The following is a 25,356-nucleotide window of genomic DNA, read 5'->3' on the forward strand; positions in this document are numbered from 1 at the left end:
CTGTAAAAAATTTATATAAATGAGTTGCTAAGAATTAAAGAAGTGAATCAGGGAGGTATTAATTTTAGTTTTTCCAAGTAACTGAGAAGTCATCACATCATCACTTTACCTATTTAAATGAAGTGTTATGCAAAGTTAGAAAGACTCAGTTTATTTCCAGAAGATGTGGAAGTTTAACTGATAGCATGGATCTATGGTTCTTTGTACGCTCCATCTGCTAGGAGCCAGAAATAACCTCACTTTTAAAAAGTCTCTTCTAGAAAAAGAAAGATTAGTTGAGAAATAAAATATAATTTGATCCCTACTTCCACTCCAATTCTCTGCTAATGTTTCTGTGAAAGCAGCAGAAGATGGTTCAAGTACTTGGGCCCCTGTCACCCATTGTGGGAGACCCAGATGCAGTTCTAGGTTCCTAGCTTTGCCTGGCCCATCCTGGGCTGTTGTAGCCCTTTGGGGAGTGAACCACCAAATGGAAGATCTCCTGGTCTCTCTCTCCATAACTCTGCCTTTCAAATAAATAATGAAAGAAATCAAAAAAGAAAAACCAAACTTCTGTAATTATTTATTCTGTATTCCCCTCAACTTAGCTACAAATTCAGAAATACAAACTTTACAACAAAATATATTTATGACAACTACAACAAACATTACCAGAAACAGGGTAGACAGAGGTTCTTTGTATGCTACAGAAATCTGTTTGAAAATTTTCATGATAAAAACTTTTCAAGCATTTCTCCTTTCTCTATGATCAAATGTGTAAAAGAGTATTTACATATAATAAAATATAAAATGCTGAAGTGCACAACTTAATGAATTTTTACAAACATATATAGCTGAATAATCACCAGCTAGATCAAGATAGAGAATAGCACTTCAGGAAGTTCTTTCTTGCCCTGTTCCAGTCATTATCTCATCCCAACAGAGAGGCATCTTGACTTCTATTACCCCAATTAGTTTTAAACTTCCTATAAGTGGAATCATAAGGTATAAACTCTTTTGTGTCTACTTGCTGTTCAACACATTTCTGGGATTTACTCATACTGTTATAAACATCTTCGTGCATGTTTTTAATCCATCTGAGGTACACATGACCTGTAATTACTCACACTGTAGGGCTGTGGTTAGCTTTAAGAGATAGATCCTGCCAGTTTTCCAAAGTGGCTAAGCCAATTTACATTCCCACCATAAGTAAGTAAGGGTATCGGTTGTTTCCGATCCTTGACTAAAATAGTCTCTAGTTTCAACCATTCTAGGAGACATGTACTGGTGTCTCACTGTGACATTTCCCTGACGGGTGATAATTCAAAGAACCTTCACCTAGGCATATTGGTCTTTTAGATGTCCTATTCTATAAAGAATATGCTCGGCTCTCCACATTTTTAATGGATTGTTTGCCTTTTTCTTCCTGACTTATAAGAGTTAAGCTGTATCCTCTGCATTTTATTGTGAATACAGTTGAGTCTGTGTGGCTTGCTTCTTCCCTTTTTTCAAGACTTGAAACTCATGGGGCAAGTGCTGACACCAATTTGGATGCCCAGATCCCATACTGCAGTGCCTGGGTTCAAGGGCTGACTCTTTTTGCAGCTGCACCTTTCCTGCTAATATGCACCCTGATAGCCTGTGATGGCTCAACTAGTTGGGTCCCTGCATTCATGTTGGAGATAGATCACGTTCCCAGCATCCACCTGATCCAAGCCATTGCGGGCATCTAGGAAATGAACCAGCAGATGGGAGTTTGCAGTCTACCTACAGAGTCTGTGTCTATCTCTCAGATTAAAAAAGGAATAGAAATCAATAGTTTCCTTAGTTTAAGGAAAGAAATTCTAGAAATTCTAATTTGTATATATTGTGTCCTATTTGCCTATCTCAAAATCAGGAAAATGTCCCACTAGGTTTTCTCCTAGAAACTTAAGTTTAGCTTTAAAAAAATTATATATTTACTTGAAAGAGTTACAGAGAAGGGTAGAGACAGAGGGAGAGAAGCCTTCCATCCACTGGTTCACTCCCCAAATGGCTGCAATGGCTGGAGTTGAGCCCATCTGAATTCAGGAGCCAGGAGCTTCTTCTGGGTCTCCCAAGCGAGTGCAGGGGCCCACGGACTGGGGCCATCCTCTGCTGCTTTCCCAGGTGCACTAGAAGGGAACTGGATCTGAAGTGGAGTAGCTGGAACTCAAAACTGGCTCCATAATGGGATAGGGGCGCTGCAGGCTGGGGCTTTAACCCACTGTGCCACAGTGCTGGCCTCCAAGAGATTAGCTTTTAAATTTAGATTTATGATCCAATTTAAAAATCAACCCTTGAGGGGCCGGTGCTGTGGCACAGATTAAGCTGCGGTCTACAATGCTGGCATTCCATATGGGCACTGGTTCACGACCTAGCTACTCCACTTCCAATCCAGCTCCTCTGCTAATGTGCTGGGAAACCAGTGGAAGATGGCTCCTGTACCCATGTGGAAGACCCAGAAGCTCCTGGCTCCTGGTTCCTGGCTACAGATGAGCTCAGCTCCGGCCATTGTGGCCATCTGGGGAGTGAACCAGCGATGTAAGATCTCCCCCTAACTCTGCCTTTTAAATAAATTAAGAAAGAAAAAAGTTCCTACCCTCCTTGAAAGAGCATTTAAGTATCCTTCTGGCAGGGAATCATATCTCAGGGAGATCACTTTAATACCACAGAAGTATTGGTTTGACCTGTGTTGGGCAAGTCCATTTCCATTTATCCTTACTTGAAAGTACGACCTATGCTCCTACTACCCTTTCCTTTTTTCTAATAAAATATGTATTTAATTAAAAGGCAGAGCATAGGGGGTGAGGAGGAGCACAAGAGAGCACTTCCATCCACAGGTTCACTCCCCAAATGGGTGCAGTGACTAAGTCTGACCAGGCTGAAGCCAGGGGCCTGGAACTTCATCTGGGTCTCCCACATGAGTCATGGGCCTCAAGCAATTTGGTCATCCTCCCCTGCTTTTCCAGATCCATTAGCAGGGAGCAGGATAGGAAGCACAGTAGCTGGGACTCAAATTGGTGCTTCAATATGAATACAAGCATCACAGATGGCAGCTTAGCCTGCTGCATCACAGTGCTGGCCCCAGTGCTTTTTTCAAAATAGCTCTTTCAGTCATGCTCCAAACAGTGCAAGACCACCATAACAGTTTAAACTCTATTTACTCACTTAGGCCTTCTGTCATTTTCATATACATTCACACTACATACGTTAAAAATATCACCAAGCAAGATCATGACTCGCTTAACACCCAATAATCTCCAATATTCGTTTCTGAAGACATCTATTCTATGTTCCATTTCCATGCCTTCATCTGTTTGACTTGCCTTCAGCCTTGCTAACATCCTTTAACATTTATTATGAGTCTGCTGGTGATAACTTCCCTCTCTGGTCTGAGGTCTAAAACTATCTTTATTTTTGAAGGATATTTTCAATAGCAATAGAGTTCTACTTTGGCAATTTATTTTCTTTCCTTTTAGACATGTTAAAGATGTAATGGTATTGTTTTCTGGTTTCCACATTTCTGGTTGATAAATTTATGTTATCTGAGTGGAATTCATGTACTCAAACAGCAAAAGCTGACTGTGCTTGTCAGTGTAATAAGTTAAAAAGGAGTATGAAGTTCAACAACTGAAGGAGTAGGAAAAAAGTTCATAATTGAGACAGCACAATTCTGAACATCAAAAGTGGAAGAGCTTAGAGATAACCCATTACAGTAGGTTTGAACTGGTTGATATATATTATGATATTCTGATACATAGCTACAAAGCTAAATTACAAATGCTATCTAAAAAGCATATTTACAATATCAATCAAAAATAACAAATTCCTAGAAATCAACCTAATGCCAAACATCACTGAAAAATATTAAAGCAGACATAACTAAATGCATACATAACATAAATACTATGTTTACTGGCATGGAAGATTCAATTTTATGAATATCAATTCTCCTAAAATAATCTATAGGTGAAGTATAAGTATAATAAAATCTCAGCAAGTTTTTTGTGTAAATTGATAAGGTCAATCTAAAATTTAAACAGGACAGCAAACAGCCAAAACAGTAAAAATAGTCTTTAAAAAGAACAAGTAGAAAGATTCAACTCATCTACAAACCATACCTTTAAAAACCTGTAATATGGGCACACATTTTGGCTACAGGTTAAGATACCACCTGGGATACCTACAAGTGATTGGGTTCAAGTCCTGTCTCTGCTCCTGATTCCAGCTTCCTCTACTGTGCACCCTGGGAGGCAGCAAGCAATAGCTCAAGTGGTTCAGTTCCCGCCACCCACATGGACACCTGAATTGAGTTCTCAGCTCCCTGCTTCAGCCTGGCTCAGTCCTAGTTGTGGGCATTTGGGGGAGAGGGGGCTTGCGTTGAGTCAGTGGGTGGGGGTCTTTCTGTCTCTCTCTCTGCAGTTCAAATATGAAAAATTTAAAAACCCATAGAATTATTAATATAGAGATAGGAATGGGCAAATAGATCAGTGGAATAGAACAAAATAATGTTGTCCAACAGAACTTTCTACAATGATGAAACTGCAATGTTCAAGCTTAAATTGCTTTCCCAGGTACATTTTCAGGGAGGTAGATGGGAAGCAGAGCAACACTGGAACACAAACCAACACTCTTAATATGGGACGCCAGCATCACTAGGGGCAGCTGACTCCACTGTGCTACAACACTGGCCACTGTTAAACAGCCATACATGGTGCATTCCATCTTGAACAGCATAGGAATAGTATCCAGAAACACATGCATGCTATGTAGACTTGACTTATGACAACGCTACACTGCAGAGCTGTTAAGAACAGAATGTTTTTGGGCCGGCGCTGTGGTGTAGTAGGCTAAGCTTCCGCCTGCAGCACTGGCATTCCATCTGGGTGCCGGTTTGTATCCCAGCTGCTCCTCTTCCAATCCAGCTCTCTGTTTATGGCCTGAGAAAGCGGTGGAAGATGGCCCGAGTGCTTGGGCCCCTGTACTACACGTGTGGGAGATCTGGAAGAAGTTCCTGAGTCAGGTCAACTCAGCTCTGGCCACTTGGGGATGAAGAACTTTCTGTTTCTCCCTTTCTTTGTCTGTAAATCTACCTCTCAAAGAAATAATTAAATCTTAAAAAAAAAAAAAAAAAAAGGATGCTTTTCCCCAAATATACTAGAGTATTTGGATACTAAATGCAGAAATAAAATTTGGCCTATTTTCCAAAAATGCAAAAGTCACTTCCAAAAGAACTGTAGATCTAAATGTAAAACAGTAAATCTCCTAAAAGAGGGTATCTTTATGATGCTGGCATAAGGAAAGATTTTCTTAAGAAAGGCACACACACACACAAATTCTAAACAAAGAAAAAGGTCAATAAATTGTACTATAATAGAATCTAAAACTTCAATTCATAAGAAGATACCATTGAGAGATTAAAAATAGAAGCCACAAATAAAAAGAAATATATTACATGTAAGTAACAAAGACCTTGCATCTAGAATATATAAAGAATTTACCCAAAATCAATAGGGGAATCTGAAATCATTCCTAAACATGAATAAAGCAATCTAAAAGAAATGGGATAATCTGAAGACATACATTCAAGATAAGTATACTCAAATGGTTTTTAAAAAATGAAAAGGTTTTAATTTCATAAGTAGTCAAAAAATATAAATTAAAACAATTTACCCCTATACAACAGAGACCAAAATTAAAAGACTAACTATATCAAACGTTAGTATGAATGTTATAGCTACTAGAATATTTTAATATATGATTAAGGGTGTAAATATGTGTATCCATCAAGGAAAACTTTTGGAAAATTCCTACCAGAGCTAAACATATGCACATGCTATCACTAAGCAATCCACTCCAGAAATGTGTACCAACATGTACAAGCATGTTCAGAGAAGCACCGCTCACAATAACCCTGCATTGTAAGCAACCCAAATGATCAAAAACAGTGGAACTGAACACAAAGAATATTATACAACAAAAATGCAGCTAACCCCAAAAGGAATGAATCGCACAAGCATGAATGTTACCTCACCAAAAAGATCAATGAAAACAAAAAGGATGAAATACAGAAGTTCAGACTGTAGGTTCCACTTTTGTCAAGTTCAAAACAAGTACAATCAATCTATGATGTTAGAAATCAAGAGAAAGTAAGCACCTTTTAGGAGAAGAAAATGTTAAAAGGTAACAAACGTACTAATGATCTACTTCTTGATTTAGTTAGTGTTTAAACTGACTTCAATCTGCATTAACTTATTGAAGTTGCATACCCAATAGTTTATACCCATTTCTACATGCATACTCCAATACAAACTTTTAAATACTTACTGGAAGAAAATATATCCTAGTTCAGTTAGGGTCTACCAGTGATTTTTATTCCATCTTCTTTGTTTTCCCAATTTTCTTTCCCAATACTTGTGCTGCTTTTGTAAATGGCAGAAAAACATTTTAATGGCTTTGTTAGCAGCAGGCTTTTATGGGTCACTGAAAATTAGGTTGGTAAAGTAAGGTATTTTTGAGAATGTAAACAGATACAATTAATAATTACATAAGAAAAAAACACAAGTGGAATTATCCCAGGCACACTAGGACATATGGCTATCCTTCTAATAACTAAAGTAAGTATCAGAGAATAAAGAACATATGCATAGAACAAGAGCTCATGAAAATTTAACTTCTTTATTTCCATTTCCCAATGGTACTCATAAGCCAATCAAAAAACAAACAAAAACCCCTCTCAATTCAACGCTCATAAAAGTATCTTATCTTTGCGTGGCAGAAAGATGGCAGGGAAGAAAAGGAATGTCTTGCCTAATAATTCAAACCCACAAGCCCCCACCTCATTTAGATTTGTGGTTACATTAATACTACCTGCATGAGTCCCTGAGCCACAGTTGAGAATATTATTAGTCTCAGGGTACAGTGTTCCAAGCACATGGCAAAAGTAAAGCTAATTAATTCTCCTCTGGTGAAAGTCACCTTTCAAGTCAAATTTCAACCCAGGTCAGAATTCTCACGTAAAAAAATCCAAAGAATGTAGGTTCACAATAAAAACACCAAAGTAAAATGAAATATAAAACTGACATGAGTTAGCAAAATATGAACCAGTAAGAAAATGCTTCTCATTCTTGATATCAAAATATTAAGATTTAGATACTAAGATTAATAGACTTTTTCTTTTAATATGTGAAAAATGAGACATAAAGTAACTAGGAAAAGAGTTAAAATGACCAGAGGGAACAGAAATAAAATCTCTAAAAATGTAATACATAATTAAAGTAAACAATGCATGAATGAAAAAATAAATTAAATATAGCTAATTAGATCAAGCTGAAAAAAATCAGAAGACAGAAATTAGGGGAAAAAAATGACCAGGATATAATACAGAGAAAGAAAGAAATGCACTCATGAAAAAGAAGAAAAGAGACATGGAGGAAACAGTGAGAAAGTGGCAAATACGAGAGGACTTCAAAATGTCTGTGGAAAACTGGTATTAAAAATAAGTTATTTTGATGCAAAAACTTTTGAAATCCATGGGTTTTTTCCTCCCATAATGGGCATTTTCTATGAACTTCTTTAAGACCCCACATAATTCTAAGCATTCCAAAAAAGAGATGAGAGAAGGGGATAGCTATCCATAATCAAAGATAAAATGGCCAAGAATGTGTCACAATTGATGAAAGACATGAATTATTCTTAGTCCAAAGAATCCCAAACAGGATAAATAAGATTCCCCTAGTGTTCTCATAGTGTCCAAGAGTACAGGTCACCGAGAGAGAAGACCTTAATAGTAACTGGAAGAAAGTTCAAGCTCTAGAAAGCAATCAGGGAAAAGGGGCAGGAGAGCCCAAATAACTGGAACAGAACTCCAGATGAAGCAGAGGTTGTCAGATCTAAATCACTGTTTTATCAAGTAGCTATTACCCAGTTACACAAAACATATAAATAAAAATATACACTATACTTATAAAATTGGTCATGTGATGATTAAATGACTATATTATAATAAATCCTGGAAGGCTTCTTGTCTTGGATTAAACAAGTCTGGTTGTATAGGATGAAATCTGGTATGATTTAGAAAATGCATGTATTTGTCATCTCCTCCACATCATTCCAGACTATTTCAACATACAATTTCTGTACAATGTGTTGTACCTTTATTGATGCTATCAAGAAACCTTTCAAGTGAATTCTTAATGTATTTGAGGGAAGTATGTGGCTTTTACATTACAAAACTTGGTTAACTCATTTATTCAAATTATGTTTATTAAAAGCCTGTGTGAAAACATCCTGGGCAATTTCTCAATTTGGTCCTTGACTAGATTACTCATATCATGCAAATTATTTAACTTCCGTGCATCTGTTTTTCATATTTGAAATAAAGATGAAAAAGATACACACAAATAATAAATGTGCAAACTTATTTGTACAAATGGCAAGAAAAGTACAAATTACTGAAGCTGACTCAAAAGTTAACAAAAAGGCATTACACTTCTACAATCACTAAAGAAATTCAGAGTAAATATTTCCCAGTGAAAGAGCATGAGGCCCACAGGTGTTAATAGAAATTTCTATCAAACACTCAAGGAAGATAATGCTAATGCTGAACTAACTTCTCAGAGATCAGAAAAAAGCTTCATAGCTTGTTCTGAAAACATGTAGTTCCTTTTATAGGCACAATAAAATCTGTATAACACAGCCAGTCAATTTACAAAAATGGAAGTCTACAGGTCAGCTCTAGTGATTAGCAAAGATGAAAAGTATGAAGATATTTGCAAATCAGTTACAATAAACATAATGGTAATACTGAGTCTATTCCAAAATATCTGCATCATTAGATGTGATAAGTTACATTATCATCAGCAATCACCTCAATAGGGAAGAAAACAGATTTAACAAAATTCAACTTTCCTTAAGAATAAAAGAATTCTCCTGGGCCAAGGTGCTGTGGCACCGCAGATAAAGCTGCCACCTGCAGTGTCAGCATCCCATATGGGCGCAGCTGCTCCACCACTTGTGAACCAGCTCTCTGCTGTGGCCTGGGATAGCAGCAGATGATGGCCCAAGTCCTTGGGCCCTTGCACCCATGTGGGAGACCCAGAAGAAGCACCTGGCTCTTGGCTTCAGATCAGCACAGCCCGGCCGTTGCAGCCATTTACAGAGTGAACCAATGGAAGGAAGACCTTTCTCTGTCTCTCTCTCTCTGTCAGTAACTCTGTCAAATAAATACATAAAATCTTAAAAAAAAAAAAAAAAAAAAGAAAGAAAGAAAGAAAAAGAAGATGGCCCAAGTGCTTGGGCCCCTGAACCCACGTGGGAGACCTGGAAGAAGCTCCTGGCTCCTGGCTTTGGATCAGCGCAGCTCCAGCCATTGCGGCCAATCGGAGAGTGAACCACCACCATCGGATGGAAGACCCCTCCCTCCCTCCCTCTGCCCTTCCTCTCTCTCTTCGCCTCTCCTCTCTCTGTGTAACTCTTTCAAATAAATAAATAAATATTTAAAAAATAAAAAGAACTTAAGACTAAATGAAGGTTAAGCAAGATTTTATTTATAAAAAAAGCTTAAAAAAAATAAAAGAACTCTCAACAAACAACAAAATAAAAGGAATTTCCTAAGCCTCAGAAAATCTACCAAAGAGCTACAACAAAACTGTATTTAATGGTGAAATGTTTATATCATTCTATTTTTTTTTAAATGCCTATCACCGCTTCTACTTGGCAACATATAATGTTCTAGCTGGAGGAAGAGAAGGAAGGGAAACAGAATATAAAAAAAAAAAAAATGGAAAGGTAGAAAAAAAATCAAAAAGAAATATCCATTTTAAAAAGCCAAAAAAACTTGAAAAAAATCTGAAACTTACAAGAAAATTTACTAGTACTGACCATGGCCTGAATGTTTTTGTCCCTTTCCAAAATTTGCTGAAACTTAATGATGGTAGGAAGAAACTGGAGAGTCAGGGCCTATGGATTAGCACCTCATCAAAGTGCAGAAGTAAAGACATCTGCCCTTCCCCTTTCCACTATGTAAGGACACAGCAGCATGGTGCTGTCTTGGAAGCAAAGAGCAACCCTCCCAGATACTAAATCTTCCTTGACTTTGGACTTCCAGGACCCAGAATTGCAAGAATAAACGTTCATTTCTCTATAAATTAAGCAGGTTCAGATTTTTTTGCTATAGCAACAGGGATAGACTAAGCTGGTTATAACATCAAGATAAGAAAAAGTCACAATTAAACGTCACATAAACAGTTGTTGTAAAAAGTTCTAAGATGTAAAACCCTGAAATATCATTCCCAGACTAACAAAAAAAGTGCCAGATAAACCAAAGTCACTTCTCTTAAGGCCATCAGATCTGAGGCAGCATGGTAATCAAGCTGTCTAAAACACTGGGGAGAAAAAGTGTTAAAAACACTTTTAACAGGGGAGTTAAAAGATACCACACATCACGTAAATGGATAAAAAAATATCAGTTTGGGGCTGGCACTGTGGCATATCGGGTAAAGCTGTTGCCTGCAGTGCTGGCATCCCATATGCAGTTTGAGTCCCGGCTGCTCCTCTTCCAATCCAGCTCTCAGCTATGGCCTGGGAAAGCAGTTTCTAAGGCACAAGTCTTGGGCCCCTGCACCCACATGGGAGACCCAGAAAAAGCTCCTGGCTCTTGGCTTCGAATTGGCATAGCTCCAGCCAGTGCGGCCATCTGGGGAGTGAACTACCAGGTGAAAGATCTCTCCTCTCTCTCTCTTTTTCAAATAAATAAATAAACTTAAAAAAAAAAATAAAGAAAAGAAAAATCAGCTCATTTTTCTGTTAATTGCTGAAGAAACCTAACATAACTCTTCTGCTCCACAGAAAAAAGCCTTAAACCATCAGAAGGGTGACAAGCATCGACCTTATCTGTGGCTATGGTAAGGATAAGTGAAACAAGACTTTGGGGTCAGAGCTGTGGCAGAGTAGGTTAACCATCTGCCTGTGGCACTAGCATCCCTTATGGGCACCAGTTCAAGTCCCAGCTGCTCCACTTCTGATCCAGCTCCCTGCTCATGGCCTGAGAAGGCAGTGGAAGATTACCCAAGTGTTTGGGGCCTTGCACCCATGTTGGAGACCTGGAAGAAGCTCCTGGCTCTGGCTTCAGATCCCAACCCAAGTCATCTGGGGAGTAAACCAGTGGATGTCTCTCCCTCTCTGTCTGTAACTCTGCCTCTCAAATAAATAAATCTTTACTCCTGGATTAAGGTTAGCAAAAAGTTCATGGTCCTGGTCATATTAGAGATCTCTCATGACTGGAAAAGGGCCAGAAAGACTCTCCTTAATAAAACTTAAACTCACTGAGGGGCCGGCACTTGACTCAATCCTCCTCCTGCGGCGCCGGCACCCCGGGTTCTAGTCCCTGTTGGGGCACCGGATTCTGTCCCGGTTGCTCCTCTTCCAGTCCAGCTCTCTACTGTGGCCCGGAAAGGCAGTGGAGGATGGCCCAAGTGCTTGGGCCCCTGCACCCGCATGGGAGACCAGGAGAAGCACCTGGCTCCTGGCTTCAGATCGCCGTAATGGCCATTTGGGGGGTGATCCAATGGAAGGAAGACCTTTCTCTCTGTCTCTCTCTCTCTCTCACTGTCTAACTCTGTCAAAAAACAAACAAACAAAAACCTCACTGAGGATAGGAAGCAGAGTTTGGCTACCACAGAGAGAAGGAATAGGATCACAGACCCATCCCCAAGATCAAGAGACAAGGGGAGTATAGACCCTGAGCACAGACGGGGAAGACAGAACACCCTGTGCCTCCATCCCCAGGCTAGTCAGCATCAAGTTACAAGTCCACTACTGGAAAAAGACAGGATCTGGAGAGTCACAGGCACACAGGGAAGGCTGAGGACGGAGTTATAACACTTAGAAAAAACAGGTACCTCAAATGTCAAGGTAATTGGCACACTGAAAGTAACCATGACAACAAAAATATCCAAACCCAGATCACTCATTGATTATTCAGCCTTACCACACTAAATGCTTAGCACATCATTTAGACCCAATTTACCTGGGGCTGGCGCTGTGGCATAGCGGGTACAGCCACCGCCTGCAGTGCCAGCATCCCATATGTGCGCCGGTTGGAGTCCCAGCTCCTCCACTTCCAATACAGTTCTCTGCTGTGGCCTGGGAAAGCAGTAGAAGATGGCCCAAGTCCTTGAGCCCCTGCACCCATGGTGGGAAGATCTGGAGGAAGCTCCTGGCTCTTGGCTTCAGAAGGTTGTGGCCAATGGGAGTGAACCAGTGGAAGGAAGAGCGCTCTCTCTCTGCCTCTCCTTCTCCCTCTGTGAAACTCTGCCTTTCAAATAAATAAATAAATCTTTAAAAAAAAATTTTACCACAATCTACTGACCTTCAATGCTGACTATTCAATCAAAACTGGAAAAAAGAAAAAAAAACCAAGAGACAAAACAATAAATAGAACCAAATGTTGAGTCTCTCAGAAAGGAAAGTGAAAAAACTAATATTACTCTACTCTAGGCTGTACCAGAAAAGATGGAAAGCAATACAGACAATTGAGAAATTTCAAGAGATAGAAAGAAATGCAAGAAATAAAACATAAATAACAGAAATAAGGAATGCATTCATGGGTCCTTCAAAAGACTAGTCAAAAAAGTATAAAGGAGTTGTGCAGTAAGTCATAATAAATTACCCAAATGTATCTACATAATGATTTTTATTGTTTATTTATTTGAAAGGCAGAGCTACAGTAGAGGCAGAGACAGACAGATCTTCCAATCAATGGTTCATTCCCCAACTGGCTGCAATCACCAAGGCTGGGCCAACAGCTTCTTCCAGGTCTCCCATGTGGGCACAGGGGCCCAAGTTCCTGGGCCATCCTCTGCTGCTTTCCCAGGCATAGTAGCAGGGCGCTGGATTGGAAACAGAGCAGCCCAGATGCCCATGCTGTGGGAGGCGGCTTTCACAGCACCACAGTGCCAGCCCCTATAAAATTATTTTTAAGTGATTAAAACACTCTAAAAAGTAGAACAGGACTGTATTAAGTGAAGCAAACATTGTGATTAGAACCTCACAAAAAGAAAGAAGAGTAAATAGGAATAAAGAAATATTATAAAAGAGAAAATATAGAAATATTTCCAAACATTATTTAAAAGACCAAATTATAAATTCAGTAAGTTCTGTGACCACCTCCAAAAGCAAGGTAAATACAAATACAAATGTACATACATACCAAGACTTATCAAACTCCACCCACCATTAAAAAAAGGGGGGGAGGGTGGTCAGCATTGTGGCATAGCAGGTGAAGCCACTGCCAGCAATGCTGGCTTCTCATATCGGTGCCAGTTTGAGTCACAGTTGGTCCACTGCTGATCCAGCTCCCCTCTAATGGCCTGGGAAAAGTAGCAGAAGATGTCCAAGTGCTAGGGACCCTGCAACTCACACAGGGACCCAGAAGAAGCTCCTGGCTCCTGCCTCCAGACCAGACTAACCCTGGTCAATGCAGCCGTCTGGGAACTAAACCAGAGGATGGAAGATTTCTCCCTGTGTGTCTCTCCTCAAACCCTTTCAAGTAAATAAATAAATCTTTATATTAAAAAAAGACAAAGAAAACATCTTTATACATAAAGTGGAAGAGAAAGGAAGGAAAACAGAATTATAATTGACACCTGTCCAGAAACTATGCAAGATTAAATTCTGTATCATGCAAAATATCTTATAAAAGGAAAAGTAAAACAAAGTATTTTTGAGGCAATCAGAGAGAGCTACAGTATACCTGATTTGCAAGAAATGTAAAAGGAAGCTGGGGCCAGCGCTGTGGCATACAAAGTTAAGCCGCTGCCTGCAGTGCCTGCATCCCATATGGCCGCCAGTTCCAGACCTGGCTGCTCCACTTCATATCCAGTTCTCTGTTATGGCCTGGGAAAGCAGCAGAAGATGGCCCCAGTCCTTGGGCCTGTGCACACACGAGGGAGACCTGGAGGAAGCTCCTGGCTCCTGGCTCCGGACTGGCTCAGCTCCATCTGTTGCGGCCAATTGGGGAGTGAACCAGTGGATAGAAGACCTCTCTCTCTCTCTGCCTCTTCTTTTCTATGTAACTCTAACTTTCAAATAAAATAAATAAATATTAAAAAAAAAAAAAGAAATGTAAAAGGAAGTTCTTCAGGCAAAAGGAATAAGCACTTGGCAAATACAACAGAGGAAATGGATTTTAACTTAATTTATATTAAGTACTTCAAAATCACATTTAAATAGCTACATTGCCTATTAACTATCATGCTGGACAGCACAGGTATAAAATAACCACAATTACAATTGGCTTTTTACAGCCACATGTTCAACTTTGGATCCTGACAACATCTGGCAGAAAACCACCACAGGTCCTGAACATGCAATGGCCTTTTTCCCTGTCATTTTCCCCCTAAACAATACAACTATTTACATAACATGTACAAACACTAGATATTGTAAGTAATTTAGAGATGACTTAGAGTATATAAAAGAACTGCACAGGTTATATGCAAATACTATGCTAGTTTACATTAGGGACTGGAGCATCCAGATTTCAGTAGTGCCAATGAGCCCTGAAACCAATCTTCTTCAAATACAGAGGAACAACTACCATAACCAAGTATTAGGGGTTTATAGCATGTGTAAAAGTAAAATGTAGTAAAATGTAAAATATCCCAAAAAATAGTACAAGGAAATTTGAAATATACTGTTTTAGAGATCTGACACTATTTTAAAAAAAGGTATAGCACTGCTTAAATATAGTTTGCTATTAAACATGTAAAACATTCAAGAAAGTAATTTTTTGAAAAAAGTATGTATAAATGATGAGCCATTACTGAAGACAAACTGGACTTTAAAACAGGTAGCAGAAATCAGGTTAATTAAATAGAAAACAATTACTAAGACAGTAGATTTAAATCCAACCATATCAATAATTACATTAGATATAAATGGCCTAATCAGTGCAATTAAAAGAATGCCAGGAAGAAATTTTAAAAAGCAGAGTCTAGAGTAAACTTACAATAAGAGGGCATAGACTGAAAGTTAAAGGATGGAAAAGGATACAACATACAAACACTAATCAAAATAAAGCTAAAGAAATTATATTAATATTAGATAAAGTTGACTTCATAACAAGAAATACTATCAGAGACAAAGAGGGATACCATATAATGATAAACAGTTGAACTCATCAAGATGACATAATAATCCTAGACATAAGTGTATCTAACAGAAATACAAAATATACAAAGGAAAAATTGACCAGGATAAGTGGTAGAAATACACAAATCTACAAATTATAATTGGAGACTTCAACTCTTATCAACAAAACAAAAAAATAAAAAAATAAATCTTTAAAAATTGATTTAAAATAAATTATGTGAAGTATGTTACCCATTTACAATAAAAGCAAACATAGAAACCAATTATAGAGAGAAGCAAAACCACCAGATATTTAAAATTAAACAAAAACTTTTACGTAATTCATATTGGAACTTAGAAACAATATATCAACATATCAAAGCTATGTGAGCACCTAAAACAGTGCTTTGAAGAAAAAGAAGGTATCAAACCAATTACACAAGCTTACACCTTAAAAAATTAAACAATTTGGATTACATCAAATTGAGAAGTTTCTGTACTGGAAAAGAAACAGTCAGGAGAGTGAAGAAACAACCAACAGAATGGGAAAAAATATTTGCAAACTATGTAACCGAAAAAGGTTTAATAACCAGAATCTACAAAGAGATCAAGAAACTCCACAACAACAAAACAAACAACCCACTTAAGAGATGGGCCAAGGACCTCAATAGACATTTTTCAAAAGAGGAAATCCAAATGACCGACACGTGAAAAAATGTTCAGGATCACTAGCAATCAGGGAAATGCAAATCAAAACCACAATGAGGTTTCACCTCACCCTGGTTACAATGGCTCACATACACAAATCTACCAACAACAGATGGTGGCAAGAATGTGGGGAAAAAGGGACCCATTGTTGGTGGGGAATGCAAACTGGTAAAGCCACTATGGAAGTCAGTTTGGAGATTCCTCAGGAACCTGAATGTAACCCTAAAATACAACCCAGCCATCCCACTCCTTGGAATTTACCCAAAGGAAATTAAATTGGCAAATAAAAAAGTTGTCAGCACCTCAATGTTTATTGCAGCTCAATTCACAATAACCTGGAATCAACCTAAATGCCCATCAACGGTAGACTGGATAAAGAAATTATGGGATATGTACTCTACAGAATACTATACAGCAGTAAAAAAAAATGAAAACCGGTCATTTGCAACAAAATGGAGGAATCTGGAAAATATCACACTGAGTGAATTAAGCCAGTCCCAAAAGGACAAATATCATATGTTCTCCCTGATTGGTGACAACTAACTGAGCACCAAAAAGTATACCTGTTGAAGTGAAATGGACACTATGAGAAACAATGACTTGATCAGCCCTTGTCCTGACTGTTGATGAACAACTTAATACTTTATCCCTTTTAGTATTTTTTGTTCAACTTAATACTATTGGTTGAACTCTTTAATTAACACACAATTATTCTTAGGCATTTCAATTTAACTGAAAAGTGATCCCTGTTAAATATAAGAGTGGGAATAAGAGAGGGAGGAGATGTACAGTTCAGCACATGCTCAATCGGACTTGCCCCAAACGGCAGTTAGAAATGTTCTAGGGGATTCCAATTCAATCCCATCAAGGTGGCATGTACCAATGCCATCTTACTTGTTAAAAGTGATCAGTTTCAGCTCATAATTGATCATAAAGATGGATTAAGAGTCAAAGGGATCATAAACAAGACTAGTGTCTGCTAATACTATCTGATAGAATAAAAAAGGGGAGAACTATCCAACATGGGAAGTGGGATACACAGCAGACTCATAGAATGGCAGATGTCCTAAACAGCACTCTGGCCTCAGAATCAGCTCTTAAGGCATTCAGATCTGGCTGAAAAGCCCATGAGAGTATTTCAGGCATGGAAAGCCAAGACACTCTGGCAAAATAAATAAATAAATAAATAAATCCTAAATTAAAGATCTCTGTGAGGGAGATCCCAGCGGAAAGAACAGGCCATCAAAGAAGGAGGTACCTTTCTCTGAAGGGAGGAGAGAACTTCCATTTTGACTATGATCTTGTCTAAGTAAGATCAGAGTCGGTGAACTCAAAGGCTTCCATGTCTTGGCAACTCATGACAAGAGCCCAGGGTGATTACTGACGTCATAAATAAGAGTGTCAATTATTAAAATCAACATCAGGAGTCACTGTGCACTTAATCCCCATGTAGGATCTCTATCCTTCATGTGTTATACTATGTGAATTAATGGTATAACTAGTACTCAAACAGTACTTTACACTTCATGTTTCTGTGTGGCTGAAAACTGTTGAAATCTTTACTTAGTATACACTAAATTGATCTTCTATATATAAAGATAATTGAGAATGAATCTTGATGTGAATGGGATGGGAGAGGGAGCGGGAGATGGGATGGTTGCAGGTGGGAGGGAGGTTTTGGGGGGAAAAAGCCACTGTAATCCAAAAGCTGTACTTTGGAAATTTATATTTATTAAATAAATGTTTAAAAAATTAACATAGGAAAATTTAAACTCGAAGGAAATAAAGATAAAAGCAGAGGCCAGCACCGCGGCTCACTAGGCTAATCCTCCGCCTTGCGGCGCCAGCACACTAGGTTCTAGTCCTGGTCGGGGCACCAGATTCTGTCCCGGCTGCCCCTCTTCCAGGCCAACTCTCTGCTGTGGCCAGGGAGTGCAGTGGAGGATAGCCCAAGTACTTGGGCCCTGCACCCCATGGGAGACCAGGAGAAGTACCTGGCTCCTGCCTTCTGATTAGCGCGGTGCGCCGGCTGTGGCGGCCATTGGAGGGTGAACCAACGGCAAAGGAAGACCTTTCTCTCTGTCTCTCTCTCTCTCACTGTCCACTCTGCTTGTCAAAAAAAAAAAAAAAAAGATAAAAGCAGAAACTAATGAAATAAAAAAACATAAGAAATAAAATTTAAAAACAAGCTATTTGAGAAGATTAATAAAACTGTTAAGCCTGAAATCACACTAACAAAGATAAGAGAGAGGCTACTTTGCCAACATCAGGAGTGAAAAGGCAAGACATCATTACAAATGCTACTGACATCAAAAGGGTAAGAAACAACAGTCCAATTCCTTAAAAAGATAAAAATCTTTAATACTTGTAATAGTAAGGGAAAGTGACTCACATCACCAAGATCTGAAAGTTTTCATGAAATAGCTAACCTTAACAACTTCTACCTACTACAGGAGTTGAGTCTATCTTGCAAAGGTCTTCCAACAAAGAAAACTGTAAGCCCAGAAGGGTTAGCCTGTAAAGTCTAATAAACATTTACAAACAAATAATGGTAATCTTACATCTTTTTTTTTTCTGGGCAAATATGAGGAAGAAAGATTTCCCCTCTATGAGGCCAGCATTCCCCTAACATAAATAATTAAGAGGTATCATTCTTGAACCAAAAAAAATCCCAAAACTCAACAGAATATTAGCAAATATAGCCCATCAATTTATGAAAATTATAATGCACCATCAAGTAGAATTTAATCATAAAATACAAGGTTATTCAGCATTTGAGATTATATTAACATATCATTAACACTGAAGATAAATAAATCATGAGTATTTCAATCAATACAATTTTAAAAATCTGACCAAACTCAACATCCACTTGCACAGCAATCCAAGAATAGAAGGGAATGTCCTTAATGTGACAAAAGGTTACTTATCTTAGTCCATTAAGGCTACTACAACAAACTTTTGAGAGACTGGGCTGGTTAATACACAACGGAAACATTTCTCAGGTTCTGAAGTTTGAGAAGTCCAAGATCAAAGTGTCAGAAGCTTCCAGGAGAGGGAGGGGTCACTTCTGGTTCTTAGACTGCAATCTTCATACATTAAAAGTGAGGAGGGATCTCTCTGGGGGCTTCTTTTATAAGGACACTAAGCCATTAATATTCAATCTCTTTCACTTCCCAAATGCCTTATTACTGGAGATTAGGTTTAGACATAAGAATTTGGAGGGGATATGTTCAGATTATAGCACCACTTTGTCACAATTAAAAATGAAAGACAGAAAGGACTGCTCTTAAGATCACAAACGAGACCAGTGTATCTGCTCTCACCACTTCTATTCAACATCATGCTGGAAGTCCTAGCCAATGAAATTAGCAAGGAAAAAAAGAGGGAAGGGATCACATACAATTGAAAAAGAGTAAGCTGCTCTGTACTCACAAATAACATAGTAAAACTTCAAAGAATCTAGAAAAAAATGACTAGGATATGTAACAGGATTCAAGGTCAATATGCAAAAAGTAAAAATGGAAACAAATATAATCATTCCCCATGGTATCAAAAACTATTAAATCCTTAGATATAAACCTAACAAAACAAGCAACATATGTGTATGATGATGATGAAACCACAAGATGTTTACAAAAGAATGAGAATCTAAATAAATGCAGAAAACCTATGTTCATGAATCGTAAGACACAACATAAACATACCAATTGTTCCCAAACTGATTGATATACTCAACACAACACAAATTAATATTCTCTCAGGACTTTTTAATAGAAACCAGTAAGATTCCTCTACAAGTTTTATGGAAAAGTAATTACAGTCGAAACAATTTTGAAAAGGAATAAAGTTCAAGACTTCATATTACCTGACTTCAAGACTCACTACAAAGTAAAAAAATAAATAAATAAATAAACATGGGGCCGGCACCATGGCTCAACAGGCTAATCCTCCGCCTGCAGCACCAGCACCCCGGGTTCTAGTCCCAGTTGGAGCACCGGATTCTGTCCCGGTTGCTCCTCTTCCAGGCCAGCTCTCCGGGGTGCCCCAGGAGTGCAGGGTCCTTGGGCCCTGCACCCGCATGGGAGACCAGGAGGAAGCACCTGGCTCCTGGCTTCAGATCAGTGCAGTGCGCCGGCCGCAGCGGCCATTCTGGGGTGAAGCAACAGAAAAGGAAGACCTTTCTCCCTGTCTCTCTCTCTCACTATCCACTCTGCCTGTCAAAAAAAAAAAAAAAAAAAAAAAAAAAAAAAAAAAAAAAAAAAAAAGAAAAGAAAAGAAAAGAAAAGAAAATACTACTGGCAAAATTATAGACAGAAAAATCAAGGGGATAGTCCAGAAGTAAGAGTCACATTTATGTTCAATTGATTTCTGACAGTTAATTCAATGGGGAAAGGAAAATGCTCCTGACACAAGAAGCAAAACAAACTACATTTCCAATTGCAAAGAAAATGAGCCTGGACCACCATCACTCACCATATTCAAAATGAACCTGCAACGCGGAACAAGCACACTTTGATGTAAAAGACCAAACTACAAAACTTGTAGAAGAAAAGAGGAAATCTGTACAACCTTGCACTAGGAAAACAATTCTCAGTTGGAGGGGCTGGCATTGTGGCATACTGTAAACTATTTGTGACGTAGGCATCCCATATGAACACCAGTTCAAGCCCCAACTGCTCCACTTCTAATCCAATTCCCTGCTAAAGTGCCTGGGAAAAGCAGAAGAGGACCCAAATATTTGGGTTCCTACCACCCATGTAGAAGGTCCAAATGGAGTTCAGGCTCCTGGCTTCAGCCTGACCCAACCCCAGCTGTTGTGGTCATTCAGGGAGTGAACCAGCGGATGGAATGTATCTCCTGCCTCTCCCTCTCAGTAACTCTGCCTTTCAAATAAATAAATCTTACCTAAAGAAAGAAAAAGTTGAGGGAGGCTCCTCTTTTTTAAAGTAAAAGAAAGAAACCAATGTATAAAATTCTTGAAATTTAGTAAGACAACTCAATTTCTTAAACTGGGCAAAAAAAAAAATCTGAAAAAAATCCTTTAGACAGGATGACATGCCCATGACTAAATTCTCAGCCTCCAGTCATCAGGTAAACCTAAGTTAAAATCACATTGTGATACTACTACAACACCTACAAAAAGGGCTAAAATGAAAAAGACTGAAATAATCAAGTGCTGATGAGTATGTGGAGCAACTGGAACTCTCATACATTACTGGTAGACATGCAATAGTCTGGCATGTCTACCAGTTTGGCAGTTTCTTAAAAGGTGAAACACTCACTTATCATACAATGCCATAATTCCATTTCTAGCTATTTACCAAGAGAAACAGAAACATGTTGACACAAAACTCAAAATGAATGAATATTCAGAAGAGTTTTATTAACACCACCACCAAATGGAAAACAATCCAAATATTCAGAAATAGGTGAAATGGTCAAGAAAGTGTAAATCATCACCATGGGCTGCTATTCAGCAATAAGAAGGGGTGAACCAGTTAAACACACAAAAACACAGGTGATCCTCAAAAACATGCTGAGGGGCTGGTGCTGTGGCATAGTGGGTAAAGCCGCCACCTGCAGTGCCAGCATCCCATGGGCGCCGGTTCAAGTCCCAGCTACTCCACTTCCAATCTGGCTCTCTCCTATGGCCTGAGAAAGCAGCAGAAGACGGCCCAAGTCCATGTGGAAGACCTGGAGGAAGCTCCTGACTCCTGGCTTCGGATTGTCACAGCTCCAGCCAGTGCAGCCAAATGGGGAGTGAACCAGTGGATGGAAGACCTCTCTCTCTCTCTGTGCCGCTCCTTCTCTCTGTGTGCAACTCTTTCCTTTGAATAATAAATAAATCTTTAAAAAAAAAATGCTGAGAGGAAAAGAGAGTGGGAATTTACATTATATAATTAATTCATATGAAATTCTAGAATCAATGAGATCAATATATTATGAGAAAAGAGGATGCATGATTCCCTGGTGCTGAGGGTGAAAGCATGATTTACTGCAAAATGACAAAAGAGCACTTTAAAGAGAGATGAAAATCTTCTCTATCCTGATCGGGTCACAAAAATATTTTGTGCAGTTGTGACGGTAGTGACATGAGCACACATTTATCCAAACAAAATGAGCTCTACTTCCAAATAAGTATATTTTATTGTATTGAAGGTAGCCTCAAGGTTAATTTAACCTCTCTTAGAAAAATATTAACCAGATAATACTGGTGACACCAGTATTTTTTTGTGGTGACTCCCCACAAAAATTGTCAAAAATATCCAAGAAAACTCAATACCTATTTATGGTTATCAAAAACATTAATAAAATGAAAACAGTAGAGTCATGTTGGAAAGCCAAGAATAGAAGGAAATTTTTTAATACTGGCTACTGATCAGAAAGCTTCAGCAAACACCCTAATAAAAGCTGAAACAGAAGCATTCCCCTTCAAGTCAGGAACACCCAATGCTTCACTACTAGTGCTATTATTAACATTAGATAGTAGCTATGATTGATAAAGCAATGAGGGAAATTCATTAGGTTATCAACACTGGAAAGGAAACCACGAAACAGTAAAGATTTTCAAATCATCATCAACCCAATAAAATGATTAGCTACATGATAAACTTAGGAATTCAAATACTTTCCTATAACCAGAAGAAAAATGTTATTGAACCATCTACCACAACAATCAAAACTACAAAACATTTAGGAATATTCAGAATGTCATATGTAAGGCAAAAGATAAACTATAAAATTTTGTATTCCCTAAGAATATGAAGGAACACGTGGATAAAATGGAGAGAACACCTCTTCCAAGGGGACAGACTCATACTGTAAAGGTCAGCTCTCTCTAAATTAATCTAAAAGTTCAATACAACATCATACAATATAGCCCAGGATACTTTTTACTTGAGTCTGAAGTTTGTCTAGTAGGAGAAAAAGCTTAAGCAGAAAATATTTTCAAAAGATGACAGATAAATGGTTATCAAAAATTTAAATATGCCCACCCTTTAATTAAGTAATTCCGTTCCTAGGAATCCATGCTCCAGAAATCAGCTCACACAGGAAGTTTGCTGACTTGTTCTCAGGGACTACTCTTAGGATGCCAGGTAGGACAAGAAGTGGGAGGTGTGCTTCTTACCTTCCAGGCCTCCACACTTGAAAATTTGTAAATCAAGGCTCTAAGGGAGGTCATTAAACATCAAGCAATAAATCAGAAAGTGGACTTCATTATAAGCCATTATTTGTGACTGAAAAAGGAAACTGCAATTAACTTAAACGTCTTCCAATAAGAAGCTGGCTGCTTGAGTAACAGCCCATTGGCTGATGAACTACCACTTCCTCTCCAAGCCTTTAGGAGAGAGCCACACACGACCAGGAAACTCTCGGCCAAGATGTACAATCAGGTGAAAAAAACGACTGATGGACAAAAGTGCTGGATATACTCCCACTTCAAGAAAAAAGGCCAACGCACTGTGCATGTCTGATGTCCACGTGTTTCAAAGTGCATTTGTAAAAGAAATTTTGAAAGATTAACAGTAAACTGTTAAGTCCAGTTACTGGAGTGAGACTGGGGGAGGAGAAGAATTTTTCACATTTCACCTAAGAGTCCTTTATTTACATCTCAGACTGTACACCAAGCTTGCACATCTGTAATTAACAACAGAAATGAAGTGGTTATTTCACAATTGAAAACCAATTCCAGACAAACGACAAAAGTCGAAAAAAAGTTGAGACCTTTATTTCTGTTATCTTAGCTTTTATTTACATACTCTTCAGCTGATCTGCAGCCTTTAGCAAAGGTGACTGCCATTTTAAAGAAGCGGGACCAAACATTTCATGATAAAAATAACAGAATGGAGTGAACCTTTTTTTTTTTTTTTTTTTAAGAAAAACGTCAACTTCGCAGAACCAGCGGACTCAGAGCAGTGCCTATGCAGATGTAATTTTTCTGTTACGTCTAAGCCAGGGAAACCTCCCCGATTATTCTTGCACCCTGCAAAAACACTATCGGACCGCCTCCCCCTCTCTTCGACTGGGTCTGAGCGGCTTTAAACTCACCATTTTGGAAGTGCGCAAAATGATTAACTAGCAGTCGTCCCGGGGAGGCCAGCACCGGCGGTGCGGCGGCCCGCCGGAGGCGCGCTCCCGGGCAGCGGCGCCCAGGCAAGGGGCTCCCGGGACCGGGGGACCCCGACGGCTACGCTGCCCACGGCGTGTCTGCGCCCGGGGCCTCCGTGACCGTCGGGAAGCACGCACACGCAGCCGGCCGGCAACGGCCACGGCAGGTTTCGGGGGGAGGGGGCCGCAGGCCTGCGGCGTCAGGGGCCCGGCTCGCCCGGTGGGCACCGCAGGCGGGTGGGAGGCGTTGGCGGGCGGCGCACTCGCCCGGCCGCGAGCGTGGGGACAAGGGCGGCGGGGTCCTTGGCCGGGGCACCAAGGACAGCAGACGAGGCCCGAGGAAGAGCGGCCGGCGGAGACCCCACCACCACCACCACCACCACCACCACCACCACGCCGAGGGCTGCCATCCGTCGGGGACGCGGCGTCCGCGGGGCCCCCGGCCCGGCGCGGACAGGGCCCAGGAGGCGAGGAAGGCCTCTTCCCAGCCATCAACCCCACCCACCATGGCCGGCGCTGCGGGCCGGGGACAGGCCCCGCTCCTGCTCCAGAGAGGCAAGAACGGCAGATGAAGGCAGCCATTTCCTCGCCCCGACCCCCACACTGCTGACATCCGAACAAGCCCGATTTTAAAAAGAAAAAAAAAAAAAAAAAAAAAAAGAGGAGAGGAGAAAAAAAAAAAAGCCCCTCACCGAAATGTGCAGCGGCTCCGGAGCGAGAACAGCGCTCGATCCTCCACCCGCCACCACCGCCTTCTTCTCCGCCTCCGACTCCTCCCCCGCCGAACGCGCAGCAGCAGGCGGCTGCGGCGGCGGCACGGCGGCGGCGGCGGCGGCGGCGGCGCGGCGGCGGTAGCGGCGGCGGCGGAAGCAGAGGTGGCGGCGGCGCGTCCCGCCCCTTGCGCGGCGGCGGACACGGTGGGGAGGAGGAGGAGGCGGAGCACGGCGCGCGGACCCCGCCCCCGAGCTCTAGCCGGCCAATAGGAATCAGGAGCCTCTGCCGGGGGCTGAACGCGCACGCCCAATGGGAGCCTGAGGAGTGGGCTCGCGTCAATGGTTGGGACGTGGCAGAAAAAGGGAAAAATACTCGCACTGTCTTCAGCGTCTTGTTTTTCGTGGGGGGGGGGCCCTCGCCGATTGGTCGAGGAGCGGGAAGACGGCGCCCGACTCCGCCTCCTTGCCCCGCAGCACTGCGACGTTTGGGCAGGGGGCGGTGCTGAAGCGGCACAGCCTTTTGTGGTGCGGGCTGGGAGAGGGCGGGTCTCCGGGAAAGCTCAGGGGGGTGTGGAGGGCAGGGCTGGCGCAGTGAGGACTTTATCACGAATTCCGGGAGCGGCCGCCAAGATGGAGCCGTCGGGTCGGTCCTGATTCGACTGGGAACCTGGCGGAAGTTCAGGCCCTGCCC

The 25,356-nt window shown here is 40.4% G+C and overlaps 1 protein-coding gene across 2 annotated transcripts in view; it reads right to left on the bottom strand.

Moving 5' to 3' along the window:
* PJA2 (praja ring finger ubiquitin ligase 2) overlaps positions 1 to 24,813 on the bottom strand; it is a 75,887-nt gene extending 51,074 nt beyond the window's left edge. Inside the window, exon 1 of one of the 2 annotated variants that reach the window (XM_002713961.5) lies at positions 24,645 to 24,813. The gene's annotated coding sequence lies outside the window, so the exon portion shown is untranslated. Of the gene's footprint in view, positions 1 to 23,892; positions 24,014 to 24,644 lie in introns of those variants that run through there. The other variant, XM_051853930.2, reaches the window with a different exon arrangement.
* Positions 24,814 to 25,356: the final 543 nt, after the last annotated feature.

This window comes from Oryctolagus cuniculus, chromosome 14 (genome assembly GCF_964237555.1).
Source record: "Oryctolagus cuniculus chromosome 14, mOryCun1.1, whole genome shotgun sequence".
Taxonomy (NCBI): Eukaryota; Metazoa; Chordata; class Mammalia; order Lagomorpha; family Leporidae; genus Oryctolagus; species Oryctolagus cuniculus.